The following is an 11,269-nucleotide window of genomic DNA, read 5'->3' on the forward strand; positions in this document are numbered from 1 at the left end:
AGAGGAATACTTTTTTTTATCACTTTCCTTCAAGTTCGATAGAAAAGGTGAGTTTTCATGAAATCTTTTGGCAAATTATTTTGTTAAAGGTAAAATATGCAGAAATTGCTCTGCCATTTCCTGGTTGCAAAAAAAATGTAGTAGTTTGCCTAATTTCAGTTTATGTGGCAAAACAAGCATTGTACTGTATAGTGTGGAAAATCAGTGTACAGTCTAAACCGCTATTAGATACATTTTCTATAATCAAAACTATAATATTTTCAGCTGTTTGAAGCTGGTGCACAAAACCAAAAGTAAAAGATGCAAAAACGGGAACAGGAAGCATAGATTTAGCGCACAGTTAAGAGATCTACTGCTTCTTAGACTTGCTTTCAATGAGAATGACAGATTTATAATTCACATTTCTACGTGAATTTGGCCTGTCACCCAAAAAGTTACATATTGCAGCTTTAAGCCATTGAAAAAGTAACTTACCAAGCTTAGTTTTGTTGCTTTGTCAATGACGTGTGCCGACACACCTGAGCAAATCATACACAATTATTGCCTGGTGATCTTCGGGTTTCTACGCAACACATACAGTATCTTTCAAATATGCTGTAATGTTTAACGTACAATTTCAATCTATCTAATCGAATAGAATCCAGATTGAGTGATGAAGATTAATACTTTTACTAAGAGTATTCGTTTATTAGTAATTGAATGACCCAGTCTCTCTAGATCTCCTAAAAGTACTATTTCTAGGGTCAATTTTAAATCAATGCCATGAATTTTCAGCCATTCCTGAAACTGAGACCAGAAACAGGCTACCTGAGGGCAATACCAAAACAAATGGTGTTTTGACTCTGTATCCCCACAGCAAAAATCTGCAGAGCTTTGATGATTTTATGCCCCAAATATTCAACATTTTGTTGGAGGCAAGAATTCTATATAATAATTTTTGCTGAAAAGCACAAAGTTTTGAATCTTACGTTGTTTTATATATCAACTCATGGAATCGGTACATCAAAAATCTCTTCCAAACTCTTTTGCGATCTGTATGGCACAGTTGTCAACATCCTGGTCCTCAAAGGAAACTGGTATACTTTTCTATTTATGATATTTGCATTCATCCTCAAGTTTTGATCCTTTATATTGGACAGACAGACCAGTTTCCTACCTCCTCCCGCTGCCACCTGCCTCCTCCATTTTGGGGGTAATGCTGTAATCAATTGATTGTACTCTTGGATTGAGCAGACCTTCCCGTACAATTCTGATAACACCATTAAGGACGCAACTCTAACATTCCAATTTACAATATAATTTAAGAACAAAATACCCTTTTCAAACATCTTCCCCATAAATCCAGGTATTTTATCAACCAGCACATTTGAGTTCAGCCGTAATATTTGTTCTATATTTTCAGGGAGATTACATTGAAATTGTAGCCAGCTCTGCAATGCTTGTTTGAAATAGAGAGATACTTTGAAAAAAAGTATCATTTTCAATTAATCAAAAATGAGACATGGCAATCTGCACAAAGGCAAAAAGGCCATTTTTAAACAATGGGTGCGCTTTTCTTAGTAATGTACTTGAGAACCATTTAGGGTTCAAGTAAAACTTTTGAATAAGTGAAGCTTTTAGAGATAGATTTAATGCTTTTATATTTCATAATCTCAACCCACCCAAATCATATTCATTATATAGAAAGGCACGCTTTATTTTGTCTGGTTTACCGCCACAGATAAAGCAAAAATATTTTTTGCTCAATATAATTTGAAAATGAATCATCAGGTGTAGGCAGCACCATAAGTAAGTGAGTAAACTGAGATATGACTAAAGAGTTAATCAGGGCAAATTTTCCATAAATAGACAGGTATTTACATCTCCATGGTTGCAGGATCTTGTCTATTTTTGTGGAGAGGTTATTTATATATTTTGTGATATGAATACCAAGTATGTCTACTTCACCATCAGACCATTTTATAGGTAAATTGCAGGGTAATGTAAAAGTTTTATTTTTTAAAGATCCAATACCTAATATTGCACAGTTATCATAATTAGGTTTTAGTCCAGAGAGTACAGAAAATGTATCTAGATCTTCAATGAGACATTGCAGGGATCTAGCTTTCGGACTTACTATAAAACTTGAGTCATCGGCATACATGGACACCTTTGTTTTTAGATCTTGGATTTCTAATCCTCTAATGTTGTTATTGGATCTGATTTTAATAGATAGAATTTCGATAGCCATAATGAATAGATATGGTGAAAGCTGACACCCTTGTTCAACTCCTCTTGACAATTCAAAACTCTGAGAAGTAGCCGTTATTTACTATTTTAAACCTGAGGTTGCTATACATAATTGTTTACTCATTTTATAAGAGAATCACCAAAATATAATTATTTATAAATAAAATCCAGTCTAACTTTATCAACTGCCTTTTCAAAGTCTGCTATAAATACCAGGTCTGGCTTCTTAAATGTTTCATGATGTTCTATTTTTTCTAGTAGTTGTCGTATATCGCCTCCAATGTATCGTCCATGTAAAAAACCTGTTTGAACAGGATAAAAAATATCTGGTTAAATCCTTTTAATTCTGAGTGCTATGCATTTTGCTAGTACTTTTGCATCACAACATTGAAGTGTAAGGGGGCAGCAGTTTTTTAGATTATATTTGACATCTGGGTTTTGTTTTAATAAAAGAGAAATCAGACCATCCTCCTGAGTACCTGACAGACTACCATTTCTATTAAAACAATCTGACAATGGAGTTTTTAAACTCAGCAAAAAAAACTTTTTCACGACCCTGTCTTTCCCCCCCAAAATCCTAAAAATCCAAATAACTTCACAGATCTCCATTGTAAAGGGTTTAAACACTGTTTCCCATGCTTGTTCAATTAACCTTTAAACAATTAATGAACATGCACCTGTGGAACGGTCGTTAAGACACTAACAGCTTACAGACGGTAGGCGATTAAGGTCACAGTTATGAAAACTTAGGACACTAAAGAGGCCTTTCTACTGACTCTGAAAAACACTAAAAGAAAGATGCCTGGGTCCCTGCTCATCTGCGTGACTGTGCCTTAGGCATACTGCAAGGAGGCATGAGGACTGCAGACATGGCCAGGGCAATAAATTGCAATGTTCATACTGTGAGACGCCTAAGACAGCGCTACAGGGAGACAGCTGATTGTCCTCGCAGTGGCAGACCACGTGTAACAACACCTGCACAGGATCAGTACATGCGAACATCACACCTGCGGGACAGGTACAGGATGGCAACAACAACTGCCGAGTTACACCAGGAACACACAATCCCTCCATCAGTGCTCAGACTGTCCGCAATAGGCCGAGAGAGGCTGGACTGAGGGCTTGTAGGCCTGTTGTAAGGCAGGTCCTCACCAGACATCACCGGCAACAACGTTGCCTATGGGCACAAACCCACCTTCGCTGGACAACATAGGACTGGCAAAAAGTGCTCTCCACTGACGAGTCACGGTTTTGTCTCACCAGGGGTAATGGTCGAATTTGCGTTTATCGTTGCGAGGCCTCTTCTCTGGAGCGGGATCGATTTGGAGGTGGAGGGCCCATCATGGTCTGGGGCAGTGTGTCACAGCCTCATCGGACTGAGCTTGTTGTCGTTGCAGGCAATCTCAACGCTGTGCGTTACAGGGAAGACATCCTCCTCCCTCATGTGGTACCATACCTGCAGGCTCATCCTGACATGACCCTCCAGCATGCCAATGCCACCAGCCATTCTGCTCGTTCTGTGCATGATTTCCTGCAAGACAGGAATGTCAGTGTTCTGCCATGGCCAGCGAAGAGCCCGGATCTCAATCCCATGGAGCACATCTGGGACCTGTTGGATCGGCGGGTAAGGGCTAGGGCCATTCCACCCAGAAATGTCCATGAACTTGCAAGTGCCTTGGTGGAAGTGTGGGGTAACATCTCACAGCAAGAACTGGCACAACTGGTACAGTCCACGAGGAGGAGATGCACTGATGTACTTAATGCATGTACTTAATGCAGCTAGTGTTCACACCAGACACTAACTGTTACTTTTGATTTTGCCACCTTTGGAACTTGTTCAGTTTATGTCTCAGTTGTTGAATCTTGTTATGTTCAAACAAATATTTAAAGTTTGTTGAAAATGTTATGTTTTTGAAAATAAACGCAGTTGACAGTGCGAGGAGTTTTGTATATCAAAAAAACATATACCTCTACCGGTATGCCATCAAGATCTGAGGTTTTTCCAGACTGAAATGATTTAATATCCTTAAAGTTCCTCCTCTGTAATTTGGCATTTGCGCTGATCTTACTGTACATGTGTTAATTTTCCTATTTTTTTTTTATTATTTAGCAAAAATTCCTTACCATAATCTTCATTCAGTGGGAGAGGATGAGACGGAAAAGAGAACATCTGCCTAAAATAATTAGCTTCCTCTTTTAAAATATCATTCGGAGAATTATAGATGACTCTGTCGTCACTAACAAGTTTCTGCAAATTATTTTTGTTAACGTTCCTGTATTGGAGATTCAGGAAGAATTTTGTGTATTTTTCTCCATATTCCATCCAGTTTTTTTAAATGTTTGTAATAGATTACATTAGATTGTTCTTGAATAAGTTCCTCAAGTTCGTTTTGTTTTTCCTCACACTTATTTTGTATCTCTGTAGCATTGTTTTTATTGCTATCTACCTGTACTATTAGTTCATGGATTTGCCTTGTTAGTTTTATCTCTAGCCAGAAATTGCTTTTTTATTATTGATGAATATTGAATTGAATGACCTCTGAATGTACATTTAAAGGTATCCCAACAATAAGTGGATTTGCTGAACCTGTATTATACTGGAAAAATTCAGTTTTTTATTTTGTCTTATTTAAAAATAAGGTGTCCTCCAGTAAACTTTGATTAAATTTCCAATATCCCCGTCTATGTGGAAAATCTATGAGTGACAATTAGATGATGAAATACATCAAAATAAATCTTCACTTCTTGTTAATCCAGCCACTGTGTCAGATTTCAAAAATGCTTTACGGCGAAAGCAAACCATGCGATATTTCAACCAGGCAGGTGCGACACAAAAGTCAGAAATAGCGATATAAAAAATGCCTTACCTTTGATGATCTTCTTCTATTGGCACTTCAAAAGGTCCCAGTTACATCACACATGGTCCTTTTGTTCGAAAAATAAGAAAGAACGCTCTTTCCTCCACGCGCTTGGAAACACTACAGCCAAAATGGGAGCCACCTAGAAAAATTACAATTTCTGGGTCATTTTTCCAAAAACCATCATGAAACTCTTTCTAAAGACTGGTGACATCTAGTGGAAGCCCTAGGAACTGCAATATAGGAGGACTTGGCCTTATTATTAAAATATTAGCCATTGAAAATAGTGGTAACCTGAATTTTCTGGGGGGGGATGGTTTGTCCTCGGGGTTTCGCCTGCCATATCAGTTCTGTTATACTCACATACATGATTTTAGCAGTTTTAGAAACTTTTGAGTTTTTTCTATCCAAATCCTATCTTCTGGGCCTGAGTAACAGGCAGTTTACTTTGGGCACACTTTTCAACCAGATGTCAAAATACTGCCCCCTATCCCAGAGATTAAGGGCACGGTGATGATAGTTTGTAGAGTGATTACCTTTACAGTCCATTGAGGTACTCAAAACTGTGTTATAGTCTCCTGCCATAATGATTTGATCATGTGTTGCCTGTCAGTTCAATAAATTAGTGTAAATGTTTTCGAAAAAGAATGTATCATCCTGATTTGGACCATATAGATTAATGAGCAAAATCTCATTTTCGGCCATTTGCATTTTCAAAAAGATCCACCTTCCTTGCGACTATATGCACATTCAGATCAAAATTTTTGTTCATTAAAATCAAATCATATCACATCAAATTTTATTTGTTAGATACACATGGTTAGCAGATGTTAATGCGAGTGTTGCGAAATGCTTGTGCTTCTAGTTCTGACAATGCTGTAATAACCAACGAGTAATCTAACCTAACAATTTCACAACATAATTAATATCATCACACCTTTTGAGTTCCTTTGTCCATGACAGAAAATTATTTCACCACGCCATTCCTTTTTCCACGTAACTTCATCTAAGGATGTGGAGTGAGTTTCCTGTAAACAGTATATGTTATATTCCTTTTCTTTTAGCCATGTAAAGACTGATCTTCTATTTATTATAATCTGCTAAACCATTACAATTATAACTGGCTATAATTATTTCACCCCTTACCATAACTAGATACTATTCTCAGTCTAAATTGACCATAATTAGTGCTTGTAAAGTTACTGCCATCAGAGGTATTATGAGGGTCAGAATTAGAGCTTTCAAATGTCTGTTATTTACAATCCAAGAAATAGGTTCTAGCAATATTTGTTTTATTCCCTTGCCTGTTTGCCTGTGAGCCAATGCCAAAGATGTCAGAAAATTGAGACAAGATTTTATGTGTGTAGTAAATCTGAGTAGGTTGATGTGTATGGTATTGGAAGTGATTTATTGAGAGTGCGTACGATGTCTGTATAAGAGTAAGACTATAATGTGTGATGTTCAAATAAATAATAACTCCGCCAATTAGCATGGTTGGGTGTCTATGTGTGTAACATGTAGTGCATATAGCCTTAATATTCATGATGATATTTGTATCCTGTCACCGTCATAGTTGCATCATAATTGCCTTTAACATCATTGAAAAACACATCCTAGTTTTTCCTTAGCAACTGACGTTTCACGTGATCATTAAAGAGACCTTGCATTACTCTAGAGACGGCTTCACTACAGTACAAATGTATTCCGTACAATATGTTATTAATCCCCGATGCCCCTATTCTGATATCTTCAACTTGCTTGTTGTAAACATATGTAAACTTGTAGACAAAAACCTCAAAAAGATAGACAAACAATAACCATGTTAAATTATAAAATATTTCTCGACAAAGAGAGAGAGGGAGAGAAGATGAAAGAGAGAAGAGAGCGAGATCAGGTGTGTGTGTGTGTGTGTGTGTATGTAAAGGTCCGTATGTGTAAGCGCGCATGTAAAAGACTACGTGTGTGTTCATATCCACTTCATAGTGTTCAGATATTTTTTCACAGTTCCCATACTTTCTTTTTTTTGTAACTTGAAGTCCCTGTAGAATTTAGTACAGCCATTGTGTTATGGAGCTGTCTCGGAATAGCTGTCCATCTATAAAGAGTTTGTCCACAATGAGAAAGACATGCTTACCCTTCTCAATTTGTTGCATTTGTAGCGGATAGTCTCTTACGACATTCGTGTATCTCCCTTGGAAATTGGTAATTGAGACTTAACCTTTCTGATCTCCCCATCCCGGATCCGGGTTCGTGAATACAGACTCAAGCTCATTACCATAACGCAACGTTAACTATTCATGAAAATCGCAAATGAAATGAAATAAATATGCTAGCTCTCAAGCTTAGCCTTTTGTTAACAACACTGTCATCTCAGATTTTCAAAATATGCTTCTCAACCATTGCAAAACAAGCATTTGTGTAACAGTATTGATGGCTAACGTAGCATTTAGCATTAGCATTCAGCTGGCAACATTTACACAAAAAAACAGAAAAGCATTCAAAAAAATCATTTACCTTTGAAGAACTTCAGATGTTTTCAATGAGGAGACTCTCAGATAGCAAATGTTCAGTTTTTCCTGAAAGATTATTTGTTTAGGACAAATCGCTCCGTTTTCTGCGTCACGTTTAGCTATGAAAAAACCCCTGTATCCAGGATTGTGTAAATCTATCAGCAAGCTCATTAGCATAACACAACGTTAACTATTTATGAAAATCGCAAATGAAATGAAATAAATATGCCATCTCTCAAGCTTAGCCTTTTGTAAACAACACTGTCATCTCAGATTTTCAAAATATGCTTCTCAACCATAGGAAAACAATAATTTGTGTAAAAGTAGCTAGCTAGAGTTAGCATTTCGCGTTAGCATTTAGCGTTAGCATTAGCGTTAGCATCCAGCACGCAACATTAACAAAAACATAAAAGCCTTCAAATAAAATCATTTACCTTTGAAGAACTTCTGATGTTTTCAATGAGGATACTCTCAGTTAGATAGCAGATGCTCAGTTTTTCCAAAAAGATTCCTTGTGTATTAGAAATAGCTCCGTTTTATACATCACATTTGGCTACCAAAAAAAATCCATAAATTCAGTCCTCAAAACGCAAACTTTTTTCCAAATTAACTCCATAATATCGACTGAAAACATGGCAAACGTTGTTTAGAATCAATCATCAAGGTGTTTTTCACATATCTCTTCATTGATACATCGTTCTTGGACACATGCTTTCTCCCCTGAATCAAATGGTAAAGTAGAAGCAGCTGGCAATTGCGCACCGAATTCGACGCAGGACACCAGGCGGACACTTGGAAAATGTAGTCTCTTATGGTCAATCTTCCAATGATATGCCTACAAATACGTCACAATGCTGCTAAGACCTTGGGCGAACGACAGAAAGTGTAGGCTCATTCGTTGCGCAATCACAGCCATATAAGGAGAGAATGGAAAACAGAGCTTCAGAAATTCTGCTAATTCCTGGGTGATGCATCATCTTGGTTTCGCCTGTAGAATGAGTTCTGGGGCACTTACAGACAAAATCTTTGCAGATTCTGAAACTTCAGAGTGTTTTCTTTCCAAAACTGTCAAGAATATGCATAGTCGAGCATCTTTTCGTGACAAAATATCGCGTTTAAAACGGGAACGTTTTTTATCCAAAAATGAAATAGCGCCCCTAGAGCTCTAACTGGTTAATTGGGTCCCTTTAAGCTCCCTTCCCCTGCTTTGATCAGCTCCTTTTGCTGGTAGTGTTCAAATTTTGCGATGATCGGTCGGGGACACTTGGTCTTGTTGCTCCGAACTCCAAGTCTGTGTACTCGGTGGAAAGCCACCTTGTTTACAGTCTCTATAGGAAGTTTCAAGGAGGATTGCATGAATTCTCTAATCGTGCCCTCTGGATTATTGGATGCGCCCTCAGGAATCCCAGAAAAAAAATATATTTTCACGCATACTATAACTTTGTATGTCTAGTAGCGACTCCTTCATCACCCTGTTTTCCCTGAGTAGAAAATCCATGTTGGAATTGTGGATGTTTACCTTGGCTGTGCGTGCCTTGTTTTCTCCTTTCACTTTGGCTAACTCCAAACTCTCCCTCAGCCCTGCTACCTCCTCACACAATTTTGCATGGATTCCAACTCTCCAGCCCTAGCCTCTACTTCAATGGTAAGTAAAGCATCTGTGTCTGTAGATTAATCTGTTTGTCTTTTTTTTAGGGTTTAAGTTATTTTGTGAGGTAGTCAGATCTTTCCATGATGGAGTATGTTGTTCCTCCATAGCGTAAAGCTGTTGGTACTCGTCAATTTCCCTCAGGATCTCCTTAGTATCCAGGTTGGCTATTCACTGCAACCAGTTGTAGACAGTTCAATGGTCTGTTGCGTGCTCTGATGACGAATCTGATAATATATTCACTCTGATGACACAAGTGCACAGCTGTGGGCTAGCACCATTGTATTGTACCACCAGACAAATTCCTGTAGCCAGACAGAGGAGAAGAGAAGAGGGTAGAGGAGGTGAGAGGGGAGCAGTAGAGAGGAGAGGCATCATCATCCTAGGTTACAGTAATGTCAAAGACATCGTCTGACCTTTGGATCAGAGACTTTATAGAAAGGAAATCTGAAGGATTTGAGGTCATAGTTAGATAGCGATTTAAAGGATAAAGGAGGGGAGAATAGAGAGAGAGAGGAAGAGATAAGACAAGAGAAAAAGAGAGAGGAAGAGGGAAAAGGAGCAACCGCCTGCTGATGGAGCAGTAGGGAACTGGGCAACATATTTGCCTAGTGACCTTTTCACCAAATCACCTCAGCCTTCCATAACTTCTCTAGGGTATGGGGCAGCATTGGGAATTTTGGATGAAAAGCGTGCCCAAATTAAACTGCCTGCTACTCAGCCAGAATAGGCATATAATTAAGCTAGAATATGCATATAATTAGTAGATTTGGATAGAAAACAATCTGAAGTTTCTAAAACCGTTTGAATGATGTCTGTGAGTATAACATAACTCATATGGCAGGCAAAAACCTGAGAAGAAAATCCAACCAGGAAGTGGGAAATCTTAGGTTTGTAGTTGTTCAACTCTTGGCCTATTGAATACACAGTGTCTATGGGGTAATATTGCACTTCCTAAGGCTTCCACTAGATGTCAACAGTCTTTAGAACCTTGTTTGATGCTTCTACTGTGAAATGGGGGCGAATGAGAGGGGATTGAGTCAGAGGTCTGCCAGAGAGTCACGAGCTGGTCACGCTCGTTCACGTGAGAGTGAGCTTGCGTTCCATTGCAATTTGGAAGACAAAGGAATTCTCCGGTTGGAACATTATTGAAGATGTATGTTAATTCTTGCGACTATCAAACCCGTATCCGGGAGCGTAATCATAGCCTCAAGCTCATTACCATAACGCAACGTTAACTATTCATGAAAATCGCAAATGAAATTAAAGATATATATCCAAGCACAAGCTTAGCCTTTTGTTAACAACACTGTCATCTCAGATTTTTAAAATATGCTTTTCAACCAAAGCTACACAAGCATTTGTGTAAGAGTATTGATAGCCTAGCATAGCATTAAGCCTAGCATTCAGCAGGCAACATTTTCACAAAAACAAGAAAAGCATTCAAATAAAATCATTTACCTTTGAAGAACTTCGGATGTTTTCAATGACGAGACTCTCAGTTAGATAGCAAATGTTCATTTTTTCCAAAAATATTATTTGTGTAGGAGAAATCGCTCCGTTTTGTTCATCACGTTTGGCTAAGAAAAAAATCTGAAAAATCAGTCACTACAACGCCAAACTTTTTACCAAATTAACTCCATAATATCGACAGAAACATGGCAAACGTTGTTTAGAATGAATCCTTTCACATATCTATTCGATGATAAATCATTCGTGGCAGTTGGGTTTCTCCTCAGAAGCAAACAGAAAAATACTGCAGCTGGAGATTACGCAATAATTGCGACGGAGGACACCAAGCGACCACCTGGTAGATGTAGTCTAAAATAGTCAATCTTCCAATGATATGCCTCCAAATACGTCACAATGCTGTCGACACTATGGAGAAACGACAGAAAGTCTAAGCTCATTCGTGGCCCATTCACAGCCATATAAGGAGTCATTGGAACACAGCGCCTTCAAAATCTGGGGCACTTCCTGTTTGAAATTTCATCTTGGTTTCGCCTGTAGCATCAGTTCTGTGG

At 38.2% G+C, this 11,269-nt stretch overlaps 1 long non-coding RNA gene across 1 annotated transcript in view; it reads right to left on the reverse strand.

The window, feature by feature from the left end:
• The window catches only part of LOC149970439 (uncharacterized), a 77,176-nt gene extending 68,473 nt beyond the window's left edge, over positions 1–8,703 (reverse strand). The window contains exons 1-2 of the long non-coding RNA XR_016493373.1: positions 8,032–8,703; positions 7,602–7,663 (exon numbers count right to left, since the gene is read on the reverse strand). This is a non-coding gene — a long non-coding RNA (uncharacterized LOC149970439). The remainder of the gene's footprint in view (positions 1–7,601; positions 7,664–8,031) is intronic.
• Between the last annotated feature and the right edge of the window lie 2,566 nt (positions 8,704–11,269).

This window comes from Oncorhynchus mykiss, chromosome 29 (assembly GCF_057628025.1).
Source record: "Oncorhynchus mykiss isolate SJ-2025 chromosome 29, ASM5762802v1, whole genome shotgun sequence".
In the NCBI taxonomy this organism is placed as follows: Eukaryota; Metazoa; Chordata; class Actinopteri; order Salmoniformes; family Salmonidae; genus Oncorhynchus; species Oncorhynchus mykiss.